Source organism: Gymnodraco acuticeps, unplaced genomic scaffold (assembly GCF_902827175.1).
Source record: "Gymnodraco acuticeps unplaced genomic scaffold, fGymAcu1.1, whole genome shotgun sequence".
Taxonomy (NCBI): domain Eukaryota; kingdom Metazoa; phylum Chordata; class Actinopteri; order Perciformes; family Bathydraconidae; genus Gymnodraco; species Gymnodraco acuticeps.
The window spans coordinates 150,196-170,885 of record NW_022990466.1 but is presented as its reverse complement, the minus strand read 5'-3'; the positions used below and the strand labels follow the sequence as shown (position 1 = coordinate 170,885).

At 40.1% G+C, this 20,690-nt stretch overlaps 1 protein-coding gene across 1 annotated transcript in view; it reads right to left on the bottom strand.

The window, feature by feature from the left end:
- Nucleotides 1-20,690, bottom strand: part of LOC117552606 (delta-type opioid receptor-like) — a 78,076-nt gene that overhangs the window by 24,388 nt on the left and 32,998 nt on the right.

The window sequence follows — 20,690 nt, the reverse complement described above, 5'->3', positions numbered from 1 at the left end:
TCTGCAGCCACGTCCAGTCTGCATAACAGAGGCACTGTGGGTCTGTGCTTGGTGCCATTATAATGCACAGAGTGTCTTTATGAGGTGATGCTGATCAAATTGATGTTTTTTATCTAGATCACCTTGAAGGAGAGTGAGGACATTGTTACCATGAAAGATGACTACTGATGTAGATCTATCAGTGCATCTCATTAGACATTGTGACTGGGCTTTTATTTTTAGTTCTGAATTGTATTTTATAATATTCAAATAAGATAAGTAAAGGATACTGCCTGAAGTGACTTCAGTGGCACAAGTTCACACAAGACCGTAACTCTCCAGAAAGTAATGCAATGATACTTTTAAACATTATTGCCCAAGTTATAAAAATCACTAAACAAATGATCACAAGTATTTCGCAAAACTAGCCAACTAAAGTAACATGGGACTCTTCTTAAATCATGCATTTGGTCAAACATTACCAAGAGTCAACATTAAAATCTATTCTAACTCAAGGTGTAAAGAGAAAGAGGATTTCCAGTGATCTATAATGGCTTTAACATTTTGTTTTTTGAGGGTGGCACTAAACAAGAGGAAAGGTTATGTGATCATTGCTTATGTCAAAATGGTTCATCCTGTGGCGACCAGGAGTGTTGACAATACATTTGTAAAAGATATCCCGTGATATGTTGATTTTTTGGACAGACTTTTGTCTTGAAGTGTCCTTTCGCCTGAAGTGAGTTGGTCGTGGTTGGGTAGTGGCTCAGCAGCAGTGTGATGTAACCCTGCGGTTTGTGTTTCCACTTTGTTTGGTTGTCTCTTTTATGTGTTCAAGGGTCTGATGGTCCATAGTCTGCGTTGCCCTGAGGGATCCCGTGATTTTTATTTAAACACACACACACACAGTGGTGACTGGTCATTAGGGGCAGGTGGGGCACAGCCCCACCTAGTGTCAGCAGAAAGTATTACAAATAATTACAACAAAATGCAAACAATACATTAAAAAATATATAAAATATATTTTAAGATCATGTTTAATCATCTTATTTGTCTGTACATTGCTGTTTTAGTCTGTGTTCTTCTAATTAGTGTCTACAGTGTGTGCCTATTGAGCTGTTTAGAGCCATTTGGGACAAAACCCGATCCTGCCCCTCCCTCTCACTGTCTAAGTGAACGGTGACTGTAAAAACTACACTGCGCATGCTCAGAATATTTTCCTATTTAATGTGTGTGGCAAAAAAAATAATGACCATAGGGGCATAGAGCTGCCATCCCCACCATACGTCATCTCACATCATTCAGAGCTGATTGGCTGTAAGTACGTGTGCCGCGAAAAGTGTGGTGTGTGAAGAGGAGACGAGAGAGCTGCAGTGAGGCGTCCTAAAACCCGGAAGTAAGCTGCGCATGGCTTCCCTCGACAAAAAAGCAATGAGATTTCTCCATAGGATTTTAGAAAATAGCTCCAAATAAGGTCTGTGGGAAACGTAGCTGTTAGATAAATGCACGTTTTGTTCAGCCGGATAATATCCACATGTCTACCCTACTTTTATAATTTTCGAATCATAAATCTATTGATTAGATTAGATTTATGATAGACTTTTGAAACTACAAGAACATAAGGAGGACTTTTACAAAAAAGTAATAGAGATTTTTGTCCAGAAGGATAGGCAAATGGACTTCATCTTCAAGTCAAGGTAAGACTGCAATTGTATTGAAAATGGGATCTTACTAAGAGAGAACAATTCAATATTTAAATGATACAATTACATTTTTTGGGTATCCTTTTGATGAACTGTCTGTTTAAAATTAATTGAAGCATCAGACAAAAAAACCTTTTGAAAATAATATTATATTTTGATTTAGGTCAAAATATAATATTTGTAAACCTGAAGAGTCAGAGTCAGTGCCTCACCAGCCATGAACCTCACTGCAGAAGCTTATATATAGACATCTAAGTTGTTTGTGCCCCACCACTTTTGTACATATAAAAACGCCACTGCACACACACACCCCCCACACACACACACCCCCCACACACACACCCCCCACAGACACACCCAAACACACACACCCACCCACCCACACACACACACACACACACACACACACACACACACACACACACACCCACACACACACACCCACACACACACACACACACACACACACACACACACACACACACACACACACAGTAGTACAAATATATCTACTATATGAACAATTGAGATGGATAATAAATGAGGCATTCATTTTATGAGTGTGTGTAGAATGTGTCTGCTGCCACTTTCTGCTTCAGCTGCCCTGAATAAAAACTTCACAAAAACGAAATGCAGTCAAATATTTCCGCCTCACCCCTCCACTCCTCCCCCGTATACTTCAGTTTGGCCTCGGGCTCTTTAGCACTTTGCCTTTTTTCCTAAAAAATTCCACTTATTTATTTCACCCTTTTTTATCCATCTTCCCCTTTGACTCCATTTTTCTTTCTCATACTCGCCCCCCATCAACTTCCAATTCCAGAAGACGACTGTACTCAACACCTCCTTCCCTTTTTTCAGGTCCTTCACTCATCTGTTCCCTTGCATCTCAACATCTGTCTCTTTCAGTCTTTAATCCTTTCATCCCCTAACTTTTAGTGTTCTGTATCTTTCCTGCTCTTCACTTGTTATCTTTGTGATTGCTCTCATCCTTCCTGCTTTTGTCTGCATTGCATCTGCACATTTAAGGAGGATCATTTTAAGATATCTTCAATACTTGTATGATACTTGATGCCTAAAATATCTAAGACTCAAAGATCAAAATGAAGAGACACTGAATAATATGCAAATGTAACACTTGTCGGGAATTTGCAGCATCACAAGGACAAAAGGGAAATCAGTCTATTAAGCATCTCATGTTCAAATGTGAAGCATGTTCACAAGGCAAGGCACGCACTTTGTTCATCTTAGTATGTACTTAAACTAATGTAATAGACTGTAAGTGTTCGTTTGTATAGGCACCAGTTGCTTTCAATTTGCCTCGACTTGCATAGAAAACAGGTATAATTGTTTTAATATAGTCAAATTTGAATCTTCTCTTCATATTTATTTTCTTTATATCTTCATGTTCCCACTTCTCTCATACCTTCCTTCCTCTTTGTATCCTCCCATCCTGCTAAACCTTCCTCACTTTTATTCAGTCTCTTTCCTTCTTCCTAACCTCCCGTCACTGTTTGAACATATTCCTGCCCTTATCAATTCCTTCTTGCATCTCTTTCTCTTCATCGTGTACATCCCTTCCCACCTCCTTCTCTTATCCAACTAAATCTCCTTCTTTATTCTCTTCTTTATCCTGAGTATATCTTGCCTCATCTCCTCTGATTCTTCTCTTCTCTGTATGGCTTCTTGTCCTTCTCCTCTTCCAGCTCGACCTCTCTCAACATATCTCCCCTCTTTCTCTCTGCATACTGAAGACTTGCTGGCAGGAGATTCTTCAGAGAGAATATGTCATATCTGTTCGTCTTCCTCTTTACACGAGGGACCAAACCAAACCCAGCCAAACCCTCTAAATCCTTTTTTCTTTTCAGCTTCAGAACATCTTGTCATCTCTATTCATATGTCGTGAGGTCTATCTTGTCTTCTGCCCTTCTGTCTCACCGGCTCAAAAGCTATTTGCTCTCTATGTCTATTGGCATTCGCTACCTATTCAGTCCTGTTCCCTACACCATCTAATTTCCTCTTACTCCTTTCCTTTCTTTCTCCCTCTTTGTCATGCAGTGAAGATTCATTGCATTACAATGATGAGTTCAAAGCTCCCGGCAGGAAAGGCAGCAGCAGAGAAATGAAAGAGAACAATACATAGGCAATACTAGAAGTAGAAAGGACAGAAAGGCAAGCCCCGAGAAAAGTTAAAGTGGACCTATCATGCTATATTTGAAACATATATGTACCTATACAAAACATGTCTGTGAAGTTTTTTTTTCTCGTGCCCTCATTGGTCATGTGCGCGCTCGTGTGTGTTGGAGGAGGGGCTCTGTAAGGAAGTCTGAAGGAAGGGGCAGATTTTCTCCGGTTGTGTATTTTCAAATTCTAGCCCACTCGAGCTAGTTTCTCCGAAATTACCAACCCCACCTTTAAGTTGATCAAATGAAAACTATAAATAGTCTGAAAATAGTCAACTAAAGTAAACTCCCCGTTAATTAAACTAGCCCTATTGGTTGCCTTTTGAGGGTTTCTGGTTAGATGACTGGAATTAGGTCTGTCGTTAACACAATTTAGAGACTCAAGAGACGTTTTGTATTAAGACAGAAAATCGGTCAGGAAACAACCTGTTTTCTATGTATCAAAATAAATGAGAATACTAAACGTCATCACACCGATATTTGCCGCCTTTAGCTTAGGAGTGGTGACGGGGATCCATGCGACTATTTTGTAGTTTGTTTGTAGCGTTTCCTTGGCCTTTTACTTTCGATGATTGCAGTGCCCATCAACAATTATAAACGGGCATTACTATGTGGAATTTCTCCTGCTGAACAAAATGTGTGAGTATCATAAACATTTTCTTGCCATATTCCATCAAACAACAGAAACATTGTATTGCTTTTTGTAGAGGGATGCAATACACAAAAATCCACATTATCTACACCACTATTGGTCTTACAGTATATGAACAAAACCCAAATTAAAAAGCCCTTTTTAAGGCAAGAACAGTTATAACAACTCTACTTATTTAAAATGTTTTCGCTCAAGGAACAGTCATGAAACCACATCCTCTGGGGAGCAGGAATGTTGTCAGAAAAGATCAAGGTATAAAAGATTATGAGATATGTAGGCTAGAGATGTTTTATGCTGTATATTCTCAAAAAGCACCCCTGAGGCAAATGTGGGATCTGTGGTATAGGGCATCATAAATAAGATAGATTTGACTTGACTATATTTCCTTTCCCTGGGTGTTTTTGTCTTTAGTTTCCCCCCCAGAGTTAAGGTGGTCTCAGTCAGGTTTAAGCTCAACAGCAGACTGATGTTGTCTTGTTTCTGCGGTTTGTTTCTGTCAGGTTGCATTTTTTCCGCAATCTGTTGATAAACTGGAGGCAGTATTCCCAGTCCTATGTTCCACTGACTGATGGACTCAGACCTGATATCATTCAGAGGCTGTCTGTATTTCAGTAATTCCACATTCTCTCTAAAGAAAAGCATGAAATATTGAGCCATCCATTAAAAAGGGTTTACTGCCTCATGCCTCTCTTACTCTCTCTTTGCCGGCTAATTCCGAAGATATCTCCCTAATTCTCCTTTGACTTGTCCTCATATTTACACAAAGACCGGTATTATCCTCTGAACAAAATGCAATCTGCAGGCTAATACCAGCATGGCTGAAGCTGCCAGCCCTTTTGCCTGAGACCGGTGTAATTCAGCAAAAATAATAAGCCTTGGCAAAGGTTAAGACGAAAACCAATTTTGAAATGGATGTGGTGTAAGCGAACTTAATTACATGGAAATTAGTGAGTGCCAAACTGAGCTTTTGATAATTGGCCAGTTCTTGTGACCTGTCAGCCTGCGACAAACACACCGACATGCAATCCTGTTATTTCCAGCTGGACAGTAATTATATTTTCCTTGTGTCATAAACCTTTATCTAATTCTTAATATTGTCAAGAATCCAAAGAAAAAGCTCAATATGACATTAATCTGGACTTCATATAGCCGTATTTTTAGCAGCCAGATTTCTGTTCAGATCACCGTATTTATATCTCATGTGATGTCAAATTAATTAGACAAAATCATTTAATATCCCTCACTCTCCCCCTTATTGACTGCTACATTCCCTTTTTTTTTCTTCATCATCCTTCACCTTCATGAAACTATTAATTTATAAATTGTAATTGTAATAAATGCATTAATGAATAACGCCTATGAACACATTGATAGCAGATAATGAGTGATGCTAAATCCGCTGCTGCATGCTGTATAATTGTATCTGGACAAGATTTAGCAATTCATTAATATTGCAAATCTACAAGAAGAAGTTGAATTTCAAAAACTAGTACTTTTAAGATTACTTTAAGACACTTAACAGTGTGGGTTTATTATATCAATGAAGAATGTGTTTTTGATCCTTATTTTTCATTTTCTAGGCAATACACAAGCGTATCTTTACAGTTATATAATTCAAAGAAAATTAAATAACTTAAAGGTGGGGTAGGTCATTTTGGAGAAACCAGCTTGAGTGCGCTAGAATTTGAAAATACACAGCCGGAACAAATCTTCCACTTCCTTACAGAGCCCCTCCTCCAACACACACGAACGCGCACATGACCAATGAGGGCACGAGATAAGTTTGTGCCCAGATGGAAGGCTGACAGGCAGGTAGGCCATCCAGTTACTTTAGCCGGGCCGGCTAAAATGATTGGTCGTGCTTTTTACAGCGCCACAGCTTCCACAGATTTTTTGTCAAAGCACTTAAGATATTCATTGCTATCGGGATGTTAAGAGCATTCCATGGAATATAACAAAAACTGTATCTCGAGCCGGTTTCTCAAACTTACCTACCCCACCTTTAAGGTAAAAAAAAATACAGGACTGGAGGGCAAGATGGTTTTCATTGAGAATGAAATGTTCAGTCAAGGTTTGGCATTGTGATCTTTATGTATTGTTAACAAAAGATGACTTTTTGATTAAAGCACGTGGAACCCCTTATTTTATCAAGGTGTTTCTTTCACACATTGAAACCATGTCTGTCTTTCATGCAGACATGCTACATATAACTTTTGTGATTCTTTCTTTGCAGATGATGTTGTCCTTTGACTTACTGAATCCAGTACCATCAGAGTCTCATTTTCTGTCTCTTCTTTCTTTTCTTCCTCTCTTTATCTCTGACAGACTTTTCTTTTTCTCCATTGCTCATCCTGCTTCTTCTCTCCATTTAAGAGGGTAGGAGGATGAAGGATGAAAGGAGTCGATCAGATGAGTCTTTCATCTGCCGTGCTGTTCCGTTTCAAATATTAATAATCACTTTGAATTATTCACAAACTGCCGGTCTGCACAGTGTCGGCTTGAAAGAGCTGTCACACACTGGCACAGATGTGTGTGTGTGTGTGTGTGTGTGTGTGTGTGTGTGTGTGTGTGTGTGTGTGTGTGTGTGTGTGTGTGTGTGTGTGTGTGTAACATGACATACTCAACTTAATGGGGATCGCTTAATAGGACAGAACATATAGATAAACTACTACAAAGTACAATATCTAAGTAATAATGTATGACATTTTGAAACAAATAGGTGCTTCTGCATGTATACAACATACACAATGAAGAGGGAAACTTTATCTGAAAGTCTAAACTCAAAATATATAGAAGGGGGAACAAATATACCTAACTAGATTAAACAGAAAAGCGAGTAAAGAATGATACTTCAAGCACTACTCATAGTCTTTGTAGATGCCATATAATTGAGCCATTGTAGATGCCATATCATTGAGTCTTTGTTGAGCAGCATGTCAATACTCACCACGAGTTGCATCAACAGAAAAGTCCTGAACAATGGAATATTTAGCTTTGTTCATATGTTAATTCAGGAATAAGCAGCAGTTGCTTTGGCTCGTTTTTGCAACAAAGAAACCTGCAAGCCTCTCAAGGACAAACAACTAAGGTCGAGAAGATACATTCTTCTCATTTGAAATATCTTCAAAATGGAGAAGGTCAAAGTTTATCAATCTTGTCTTCCATCGAGACTCCTGGAAAAATAACACTGCTAAACAATGATACCGACTCTTGAAAAAAACCCATTTCTGCTTAAGATCCGTTGAATTAGATGCACATGAAGTTTGTTTTCTCCAACAGGCTGTGTTTTTGACTAAAGCCAAATATCTATGGGCTCAGAACAGTCTCATAATACACACATGCACACAGAAGGATTCACACTTGTATTTCATGATCCACACTTGTGTTTTTCAATGCACACACAAATGTGTTCCGTTTCATATACATGTAAATAAAATACAAATACAGAAACAAGTTTTACATGTGTATTATTGATCCTCACATATTTGTTTTGCGTTTAAAACCTCTGAACCTACAAACACAAACCGCTTTCTGTGCACGGATCGCTGTGCATTCGTGTGTGGGTTTTTTGAGACTCCCCTGACGGTCACCCGATTCGTACTTGTAATTTTTTCTATCTATAGCCAATCAGATGTCTCCTTCATTCTAAACCAATCACATGAGCGCGTCCCCACGAGGGTATGATTTATTGCGTTGATGACGTAGCGCTTCATATACGCATTTTGCGCTGTCCGGTCAGCTCGCTAAACAGAGGGCGGAGCTTCAGGTGATCATGCAGAGCTGCGTGTCTCCGTCAGACTCAGCAGCTGATCTGATCTCTCTCTCGCGTCTGGTTATACTTCACTCGCGTTTATGTCCATATTGATCAGATCCAGCTCTCCTGATCGGCCTTTATAGAGAGCACCGATCAAACTATTAAGAGTGAATATCGGATAATGACCGGCGGGGCTCCCCCCCCCGTTGACAGGTCTAGCACTGGCTTCGTAGTGCACTGATCGATTAGGCTAAGCTAACCTGTAGCTGCTCCCTCCACACTCACAACAACTTCAGACAGACATAAATAAAGCAGCTGTATTCGCCACACAGGAAACACACATTTAAAACGGTTTTGCCTGCCGTTTTTATGTACACAACAATTCATCAATGGTTCGGAAAGTGGCGCTGTACCTTAATAATATAAAGGCTTGTATTTGCGTGCATTTCCTGTTCGGATAGTGGCGCTGTACTGAGAGTGGAGGTGTCCTGAGATTAGCGCCTGCAGGCAGGCTCCATGGAGCTGTCAGCTCCGGACTGCGCAAAATGCGTACATGAAGCGCTACGTCATGAACGCAAGAAATCTACCCTCGTGGGGGCGCGCTCATGTGATTGGCTTAGAATTGAGGAGACATCTGATTGGCTATAGATAGAAATAATTACAAGTACGAATCGGCTGACCGTCAGGGGAGTCTCAAAAAACCCACACACGAATGCACAGCGATCCGTGCACAGAAAGCGGTTTGTGTTTGCAGGTGCAGAGGTTTTAAACGGAAAACAAATATGTGTGGATCAAAAATACACATGTAAAACTTTTTTCTGTATTTGGATTTTATTTACATGTATATGAAACGGAACACATTTGTGTGTGCATTGAAAAACACAAGTGTGGATCCGGAAATACAAGTGTGAATCCTTCTGTGTGCGTGTGTGTGTTATGAGACTGTTCTGAGCCCATACATATCTCCTGGGGCTTCGCTGTCTTATTTGTAGGGGTTAAACATTTTTGCTGCAGATGAAAGCCTTTTTATAACACAAAAAACACCATTACTTCTGCTGTGAAATAAAATAAACTTCATTTTTAAAATACAACTGTAACCTCGCGCATTGATGAACTGAACCGACCCAACAAACAAAGATGAGTTGAAGGTGATCTGAGGGATAACAGTTTGCCAACTCGTCTTTACAGCTTTGAAAGATGCAGAGGCGTTTAGTATCTGGCATAAAACAGGCTGTAAATGTTGAACATGTTGTGTTTTAACTCAGAACACTTAAGTTTGTTTAATGATTGAATACCAAGTGAGATTTCAGGTGCATTCAACTAAATACATTGCATCTATTCTTACAACCAAAAGCTGAGACAAGCCAGAAAGTGGAACATCTACAACAAATGAACAGCCGTTAATACAAAGTAACACACTTCTTTGACAGATCCATCTACCATTACCCATAATCAGTGGCGTTTTCTCCCGGAGGCCAAGGGAAGCCAGGCTTCCCCTGTTTTTCGAATTGTAGTTATAATTTAAATAAATAAATAAAAACACTTTGTTTTGTTTCGATAATTCTCCTTTGTTGTGTGTTGCTGCCGGCCCGTCTCTCCCCCATTCTCATTGAATATTTTACAAAGAGTGCAACAAACAGCGCCCCTCTATGTAATGGTGAAACAGTAGATTGCACTCACTGTTGCGAGAGGAGGCCAGCCGAATCTGGCTTCCCTTGGTGAAAAAAAATTGAGGGATTGACCAATCAGATGAGGCTCACGTGATGCCCCTGCCAACCTGTGATTGGGCGGCTGGCTTCCCTTGCCTCACAATCCAATCAAATCGCATAGTGTTGCAGTGACGCATCCTAAAATCCGGAAGTAAGCTGCGCTCGGTTTCCCTCGACAAAAAAGCAATGAGATTTCTCCATAGGATTTAGGAAAATAGCTCGAAATAAGGTCAGTGGAAAACGAACCTGTTAGATAAATGCAAGTTTTGTTCAGTCGGATAATATCCACATGTCTACCCTACTTTTATAATTTCCGAATCATAAATCTAATCGATAAAAGATAGATAGCGTCACTGCACCACTCTCACCGCCGTTAGAAAGTAGCAAGCAACTGAAGCAAGTGCAATTATGGAGGGTGGAGATTTGGAGTATTTACTCAAAAATAATTGTACTAAACTTCCGCTACAGCAGCAACAACAAATACAATCTGATGACAGGCCGATGCCCAAACTGGAGCTGTGTTCAGCGAGGAACAAAGGAGCGAATCGGACGTCAAACGTAAAGGTCTCCTGATTTAGTTTGTGAATGAATGCTTATTAGAGTTTCGGCTGGAGAGTGCGTGCGGACCTGTCGGTTAGATAACAGGCGTGTATGAGTCCTGCATCTGATACAAATGTGTGTAAAATGATACCGGGTGCTGTAATCACTCATCTGGTTACGTTATTATATTGACCACCACACCCCCGACCCACAAGAAAGGACGTATTATTGGCTTCCCCTAATTTTTTCCCCACGCCACGCTACTGCCCATAATACATATAGAAAGCAACAAATCGTAACTCCTGAAAGCCTTATATGATATGTTTTTAATACATATCCCTTGGTTTGAATAGTCACAATGTATAGGATAGTAATACATGTTTTGTAGTACTGCAGATGAATATGGTTGTGTGAATGTCATGCTCTTATATTTGTTATTTGCTGGAGTGTCTGAATCGCTACAATGGTGAAGGGTAGTACAGAGTAGCATAAATCAAGGTCAGTTTGACCATTTATTTCTAAAAGTTTGGAGAATTTAATACCCGGAAACTTCTACTTGTGTTTCTCTTGTGAGTACAGCATTTTATTTGTAGCTTACAATGGTTAATTAACCAAACATGGTCTACAAGCCTGACTATGCTGAGAGAGATGTCAAGTTTGCATACATTAAAGGGTCATTCAAGAAGCAGGCAACAGTCCCCAGAAAGCCTCATTAGAGAGCAGAACTCAAACATTCTCCCAATTTTTTGCTGAACAAACATTCAATTTACAATAAATCATTTTATTTCTGCTTTGTCTCTTTGAGTCTCGTCCAATCCCTCCCTCTGTGCATCAATGACAGATTCATAAGGAGCTATTATCTGTATCCTGCTCCAATCTAAAGCCCTGTGTGCCTTCAGAGGAAAGAGCTCCTGAAGAATAGCCTTACTTGATGACAATCACAGTATCCAATTCACAGTCGCCAGCTGAAGAGCTACCGCTGCAGGGTTATTATCACAGTTCTCTTCTGGTGACATCCTCAGCCCTATTCTTCAAGGTCTTTAAGAGTGTCTGAAAGCAATCCAAAGGATGTACGATTATCTCTGCCGAGCTGAAAGGGGATTCAATTGTCTAGCAAGAGGATTTAATATCCTGCTGATGTAAATACAAAGTTTAAGTGCATTTCCTGAGGATTACAATGATCAGTGTTCAAACATACACACTTAAGGAATTAAGTCATGTATGATTTATTTGGCAGCCAGAGTGTTGTACTCCCATAAAGTTGGTTGCCCTGGATGTAAAAAGCCAACATATGTAAGTAATAGCATCTTCTTGTAAGACATGCTCTCACTCAGTCAGGGGTCAGTGCCCTACCTGATGGAGACCACTGCCCCTTGACAACAGGTTGCTAAGAGGACCGCAATGGAGCACAATTTGCATCCTGGGACCACCCAACCTATATTTAATCTGCTTGCCAACACCAATGCCAATTGTTTAAGCAGACCCTCGTACCTTGGTGACTCCATGGTGAAAGCATTCTATTCAGATGCAAGGTTTAGGATCAAACAGATCTGATACCATTGATCCAGGGATCACCAACTACATTTGTCCAAGGGCCAAAATGTATCCAATAGACACTATCGCGGGCCAGCGATTTCCATATAGTCCACAATGCTAGTGGAGCATGCTCAGCTACTGCGGACCTTTAATTTATTATCTGAAACAATGTAATAACTTTTAAAACTTGTTCCAGTCACTTGACCCATGCATTCAGCAGCAGCAGGCCATTCACTTTGATTTGATCGTTATGAAATGTCATAATTTCGACAATAAAGAAATGCTACATAAACGTTATCTTGCACATTTTAAAAGAGATCTCTCGCTCATCTGCGTGCGGGGGCGGGGCCTCACAGACACGCTGCATCTCTCTCTCGCTCACAGACATGCTGCAGCGCTGTGCAGTGTGCACACAGTTCTGCCGGTAATGAATATTACATTTTGTGAGAAAACTTTTCCACCAATAATTCCAATAAGTATTCCAAAATGTATTCACTTCAGGTTTAAGAAAGTAACTTTAATCAGATTACTCGTTTTTCAAATGTAACGCCAGCTGAATACAGTTAGCCTACTTGATTTTTATATTCTGCGTAACGTCGTTACATATATTCCGTTACAACCAGTATGGTTAACCCAACCCTGCTTCTAGGTTACTGTCCCGCAGCTGCTGCCTCTCTGTTGGACTCCGGTACTGCACCTTACTCACGACGTTGTAAAAAAATAAAAGGGTGGGAGGCGAACGCAGTAATCAACGCCACAGTCACCCCCGTCGTGCGGGCCGGATGAGAATGTCTGGCGGGCCGGATGTGGCCCGCGGGCCGCCAGTTGGTGGTCACTGCTTTAAAGGCACCCTTGTGAAATTAGGCTACTCATTCATGTTGGCCCTAATAATATCCAGAGGGTGCAATTAGAACTCGTCTATCTGAATCCATTCATCTGAAGTTAACTCAGCTCTACCAGTCAGTATCCCTAAGAGTTAGATGTATTTAAAAACAGAACAATCTTAATCCTACACTTGTGTATTTTCCCAATAACATTTAAAAATGTCCATTTCAATTCCAGTTTTAATCCCATTGAGCCTAATTTGTAAATGGCTCTTAATTAATTATAGTTATAATTAGTGACAGTTCTTAATGACTGCAGGCAATATGAGTAGGCAGCAAAGCCCAAGGGAAATGTTGTTTTAATCACATTTAAATATATTCATAAAGTATGAATTAATCATTTATAACGTGTACCAAATCTTACTTATCTTAAAACCTAAGCGAAAATCCCCATCATAAATTCAAATCTATAGTGATGTTGTATCACAAAATTCCCACTTGCAAGTGATGTGTTGCTGATTAGTGTGCTGATTAGTATGTTCCTCAGGACCATGGGAATCATCATCTGAAGACACTATTGAACCTTATATGTTCCTCATGTCAACAACATAAAAAATAAATCGCACGCACGCCTCGCAAGTTCTTCCTTTTTATAGTCAACCACCGCTGCAATAATAGTCTTCCTCCAAAGGAAGCTCCAGGGGTGTGTACACCATTAATATCTCTTAAGGTCCATGTATTGTTTGTCTCCTTGTTGTGAAAATATAGCACATGCTAACACTGTAATGTTTTAAAAAATATAGCAACAAATATGGAGCCATAACACTTGTCCTACAAGACAAATATTGCTATTATGAAGCACAAAAGGCATGACGTGTACTGACCATTTGAATCCTTGGTCCCTTTGTTTGTTGTTAATGTCACAGTATTCTCATTCTGAAACAGGACTAACTAGCCTGCCTGCTACATTGATTTCAATTCCATTCAAATAGCTTTATTGGCATGACCATAATGACATACAGCCTTGCCAATGTATAAAGGGTAATACAGTATATTTCTCTGCAAAAATTAATTCACAGTTATATTGTAAGTTAAAAGCTTCTTTAACAGGCTTGGAATCACTCAGGGGAATGGCATGAAGGCCATTAGTTATATTTACAACTATGAAAAGTAGAAACTGAGACGTTTTCTGTTTGTCTGTCTATCAATCTCCCCAGCTCCATTTCAGTGTTACGGACAACAGCGCACCTTCATCTCACAATTTATTTTTCCTCATGTCAACAGAATAAGAAACCAATCACAAACAGAATCACCATTCAGACCACTCTGCAGTGTTCCTATTTCACGTTTCATTTTATCTGAAATTGCAGTTTAGCTTCAATAAGAGCATTTCAGTTAAGGTAGCTTCACTTGATGGTCCGTGTGGAAAGGATAGTTCACATCAATTTATCATTGCTCGGTACAGCCTTGTATGACAGTGACACAACTCTTTTGCAGTTTAATGACGGATGGAAACCACTTCTAAGCTCAAAGCCTTGGTGAAACCAAAACATGTAACTGCAAAAAATAACTTTCACAAAACAGAATGTTCTATTGTTGGACTTTTTTTTTTGTTGGTGATGGAAATTGCCCCAGAATGTTTTCTAAGATATGGCTTAAAGGGGACCTATCATGCAAAATGCACTTTCTGATGTCTTTTATACATAAATATGTGTCCCCGGTGCGTCAGGGAACTCACGCAGCGTCAGAAAATAAAACCCTCTCTCTTTTCCTCCGTACCCAAATCTCTAAAAAATCCAGATTTGCGTCCGATATGATGTAATATCCGAAATGTGGACCCACGGCACTATCCGAAAGTTGCTATCAGAAACAACCGAAGAGCGCACTGAGCTGCCAGATGCTGGGTATACACAACTGAAATTAATGGTTACCATACTGCGAGGCACTAGACCAGTGTTTCTCAAACTTTTTCATACCAAGGACCACTTAACCAATAAAAAAACACTCGCGGACCACCTAACTCCACAAATATCCAAAAACACATCGTTCTTCTATAGCAGATTACAAATCACCTGAAAATGGTACAAACAAGTGGCAACATGTGTGATGAAGGTGTTGCGCTGGGCTATATGATACAATTGAAAGTGAAACTTAAGCTCGCTCCATTACGGAAATATTCGCGCGAGAGTGCGGAAAACTTAAATTGATTTATTTATTTCAAATGTGAAATTTTACCAATATACTCACGGACCACTAGGGGGCCCTCACGGAGCATCAGTGGTCCGCGGACGACACTTTGAGAAGCACTGCACTAGACCTTATTTAACACACGTCAACACTGCAATTCAAAGAAATAATTCAATGTGACAACAGGCTGGAGAAAATTCGGTTTAAGTAGCAACTCATCCAAAGGAATATACATTTAGCTATCATATTAATCCATATGGAAAAACTATTGACTTACAAACTAATGCTTTTGAAGTGCCAGAAGGGTAACCGTAGGAAGCTCAAACTTAATTGACAAAAACAAGGTTAGAGTTGACTTGAAACAATTCTTACAAAATAATTGCTTTGGTTAAACTTCAAGAAGATATAGTAACATTTTAATTTGATTTGTAAATTGACATTTGATTTCAATGTACAAATCAGACTCATGCTAATTTGAAAATGAACACAGCTGTGACTCTGCCGCTCGTCTCTCTCTCTACATTTCAACGTCTTCTTTCAGGCGTTTGTCACTTTTGCTAGATTCTTTCTTTTTTTGTTCTCTTTCTGTCTCCAAACAATGACACAAACACTCTGCCTTGTCTATGCTTATCTTTGTTTGCCAGGGAATCATCTTATTTGTCGTTAAGTCTGCAAGACATGAGGACAACACAGAGCTATTCAGGAAACAGTGAGAGGCAGACAAATGCATTGAAGCAGTTTTTTTCTGTCACTTTCAGCAGATATGTACTTCAAAATGTAAGGATTCCCTGTCAAACATCTTCATTACTTCATTACTTCTGAAAAATGTATAACATTTCACGGTGAATATATTGGCATTACTCCAGCAGCCTTGATTTATTCTCAGCAGACCATACCTCACTGCTTTCTAATGAGGCCTGCTGCTAATTTATGACTCTGCCGAATGACAATATTATGATTAAGCATTCATTTCGAGGTTTACAATCTAAAGTAGGCAAAAAGGCAATTGATAAGTGTCTCCTTTACAGTACGTTGTTGCAGACAACTTTTTTTTAAATGGGATTCAATGCTTTCAAGGTTTCTTTACGGGGAAAATTACCTATTAGCTGAATGTGTTTAGTTAACCATGTGGTGTTAGTTTGCATAGTGCCTGTCAGCATCAATGTGTTACTATGTCATACTGTGATTGTGTTTGAATTACTAGACAACAGAAGTCCTTCCAAACAATCCAAGACCATTCATAGGTTCCTTGGATGGATTAGGTATGGGGTCATCATTCTTCTTTCTACCCAGCTACATTTAACAATGGTAGCGATAATAACATGGCCTTGAGTGTGAATGAAATCGACAATACCAACCCAATATTTTCTGCAAGGTCATTTAAGTTAACTAATCTTTTAACCTGGACCACTAGCATCCTGAACCATAACCCTAATCATATAACATCCACATGTCATAGGCCTGATCCTTACATGTAAACCAAACCTTAATTTAAGGTTTATTCGGACCAGATGTGGGTTGATGGGAATGGAGTCCCCATAATGTAACTGTGTGAGCCGTTCTATCACACAAATAAGCTTAATACAGTATTTTAATCAGGCCAACATTTACATAACTTGCTTAATAAAGCTGTGCTGTGTCAATATCTCTGAAATATAACAGGTATACAGATGATATTATTTGCATTAGTCTTAAGCCCTGACATATTAATATTGAGTTTTACTTTACGTCTTTTGCAACTTAGACACCTTGACACACAGAGGCTTGATTAAAATGTGATCACACTTGATTAAATCCCTTACACGTAACTGAAAGGGCCCTTGAAGGGATACAGAAGACTTCATTTCCATCTGGTTCACACACATCGAGTCATGAGAAAGTAAAGCGCTCGCCTCATTATCTTAAAAAGGCAGGCACGAACTGAGATCTGAGGACATTCCAGAGAGAAGACTGTGCCCTGGGATGTGACGTTCATTAGAGCTTCACCTGCCAGTCTGCCATAGTCAGCATCTGCACATGTGTGAACATGGACATGCATATACACACACACACACAAAGACACGAGTCACGCAACACCTCCCGCCCACACAGCGGTGCGGCCTAGGTACAGCCATGGCAGCTTGTAAATAATTAACGATTATTTTATATATCCAAGTGCTTGGTCAGCCGGCATTTAATTATTTGACATCCTTTTTATTGCAGCTGCCAGCAGGCCAGCCTTGCTCAAAGCCCTGCCAAAAGCATTAGAATGCCAGCTTCATGATTGCTGACTGCTGTCTCCTGGAATATATTGTCAGAAAACCTCCACTGGACATAACACCCAATGCTTTTAGTCAGCCAGGCCCGGGTGAAATACCTCATCAAGGTTGTTGATAAAGACCTGTGGCTGCAGGGGAGTAGACCCGTAACCTTTATGTTGACGGAGAGTATGAAGCACCATTAAAGCACCTCACCTCTTCACTTTCAACCACACTTTCTCTCCATCTCTTCACTAAGCTCTTGCTGCTGACTTTAGATGTTACCATAGTTCATCTGTGTAAGGCTGCTCATTTAATTTATCCCATTAAATGTGTTTTTCTGTCGGTTTCTTTCAAACATGTGTCAGTTGAATTTAATTGCCATAACTCTCTTTTTGTAATTCTGCTTTACTAATCTTTCCTCTTTCATATGTACACTTCCAAAGACGAAAGGTAAACAGGGAATAACTTAAACTCTGTCCTTCCTTTACAGGGGACATACTGTGCTAATTTTCAGGTTGATTATTTTGGGCTTCACCTAGAACATGTTTAAATGCTTTAATGTAAAAGAACAACAAACAACACTACTGTTCTCTAACTGGCTGTCTGATAAACCTGTATGTACACTTTCTGAAATGCTCAGCTTTATCTGTGTTTCTCTTTAAGCCTTCTCCTGATTGGTTTTCAAGAAAAATATCTTGATTTGTAAATAATAAATATATTTACAAATCAAGTTCTCAAACCCTGGGTCGAGACGCTCAGATGATCAACCTGAGAATGACATGGGAAGGGGAGCAACATTTGAGTGGTTTGCCATGATGTTTCCATGACAAGAGAAAAAAATACAATTATGAAATGACTGTTGCAAATTATTCGCTATATTCATTTTTCTCATGCTTTCTCTATCAAGTGTTTCTAAACCTATAAATAAAGATTAGTTAATCAAACAAAATCTATGAGTGTCACTTATTCTTAGGCCAAAATCTATTTCTAGAAAACAACTAACGAAAAAACTAATAAATGGTTGTTTTGAAATGCACAACAGATCTGCAGGTGAACAGTTCATGCAATATCAGAACCTAGAAGGCGGTACCTTTAATCTAAGAGGGAGCGTAGGAGGGTGGAGGAAGGTTGCTGCAGTCTTTGAAAGTTTTCTTGTCAGTGATGTCTGAGTAAGGAAAAAAGTCAGCAAAGGTCTTTAAGTATTCTTAAGAAACTTTCCCCAGAGTTTGAAGGTCATTTTCTATATTTTTCTAAATTGATGATTTCACCAGGTTAATGTGAGACTAGTGGATGTGATAGCTTCCATGATTGGCTTGATGACCCTACTAAAGGTCCTTACACACCAATCCGATTTCGGCCGTCGATAGATGTCGGGCCGTCGATGAGCGTTGTGTCGCCCTACTCAGATTGGTGTGTCCCGCACCGTCTTGTCTTTTCGGCCGTGCCAACACCTTCCGCCTGCCGATTCGACATGTTGAATCGGGAGGCTGTCGGCTAAAGGCCGTCGGCCAAGGAAATCACTCTGATTGGCTGTTCAGCTTAGCGAATCAGTGCATGAGAAGTGAAACGGAAGTGAGGGACCCAAACAAACTATTAAGAAGGCAAATCTGAGATTTCATTTAACTCCAGCTCTCGACACAGGTTCGGGAAAGCCCCATGAGCTTCTCGCTGTAGAGTGAAAATGGAACGCACACGCTATTTGTTGTTTGTCTATATCACGCAGCAGTGGCGGCTGGTGGAAAATATTTTTGGTGGGGCTATGGAAATAGGGACCAAACCATACTAAGGCGGTCAGGGGGGATCCTCCCCCGGAAGACATTTTTGAGAAATGACCCCTTAAATTATCTGGTGATGTTAGAGGGTGGGGGGGGGGGAGGACAAATTCAGGCTTACACATATAATCACATAATCCATAATCTTCAGTGTGGTTAGCTATGAGTCTTCCAAAACTGTGCAACAGTACAGTAGGCCCACACAAACTGCAGAACACTGGTGCTTTGGGAACACTCAAATGATTTAATTCCCATTTAAAATCAGGAGACTAAATACGAACATTGTGTGTGTGTGTGTGTGTGTGTGTGTGTGTGTGTGTGTGTGTGTGTGTGTGTGTGTGTGTGTGTGTGTGTGTGTGTGTGTGTGTGTGTGTGTGTGTCATACTTGCCAACCCTCCCGATTTTCGCGGGAGACTCCCGATTTCATTGCCCTCTCCCGGTTTCCTCCCGGGGTCATATTTCTCCCGATTTCTGACAAAATCAGATTTACTCACGACTGTTTCCACTCGGACTTTAATACAGCTACACCATTGTTTGGTTTCCATGGTAGCGCGTCTCTTTAGCAGCGCGCGCAACTCAAAGTTTGAGAGGGTGATGAAGATGAAAACTGAACAAGAATCAACAACTCCACCCTCTGCTCACTCCTTTCCTGTAAAATACAGGTCCAGCCCACACATATGCTCCATGGTGCTACAGGCATTGCCCTTACAACTACAATAAGCATGTAAATGTTAATCTACAGCTCCGGCGATCATCTAGCACCGTAGTCTCCACCTGCAGACAACTACTGTAGCGTCACCTTGGATACGAGTCCAAACAACTCACAGACAAAAGACACACAGGCCAGGGCCTGTGTGTCTTTTGAATGACGAATACACACTACCGCCGCCTGCTGGTAAGGAGAGTTATTGCCACTCACGCATGCGCAGCTCGTACGTGCAACTTGGCCGTTGGCTGAAGTCTTTGCGGTGTGTTCCAGTGCGACTGTTGGCCAAGATGCAGGAGACATGAGGCGGCGTGAGGCGACGTGAGGTCGGGACGAGTTCTTGGTGTCAGTTTGGTGTGTAAGGACTTTTAGACGCAGTAGGGGTTGATTTACTCAGACAGATCAGATAAGCAGGTCAGAAAGCATTTGTGATAATTTGCCTCCTTCAAGTTTAAGCCTGGCATAATGTCATTTGGGTTAATGTTTTTTAGGGCATAATTAAATATGGAAGAGGGAAATGTAAATGTATACAAATGAGACCTGAATCTGATTGTCGTCCCCGACTGAGAACCACAGCAGGTGAAAACATTGCATTGAGAACATGCTGCACTTGTGTCAGCATGGCAGCTGCATTGCCAATTGTATTGTCAGTGATGTAGAGAACTTTTGACAATAAAGACAAACTACAAGAATAAAGTCAACTGTAGGCACTTTTCTATGGGCTTTATAACAAATGCAACATTGCACTTAGTAAAGTTAATCCATTAGGACAAAACTTAAACTTCTATACTACTTTTAATTCCAAGCTGAAGACTTCTCTTTTTGCCACTGGTTTTAATTGAGCTATTCACATCTTAAATGGCACTGTAACTTTTATTCATGTATTTTTTCTTTTAATGTTTATTTTATTA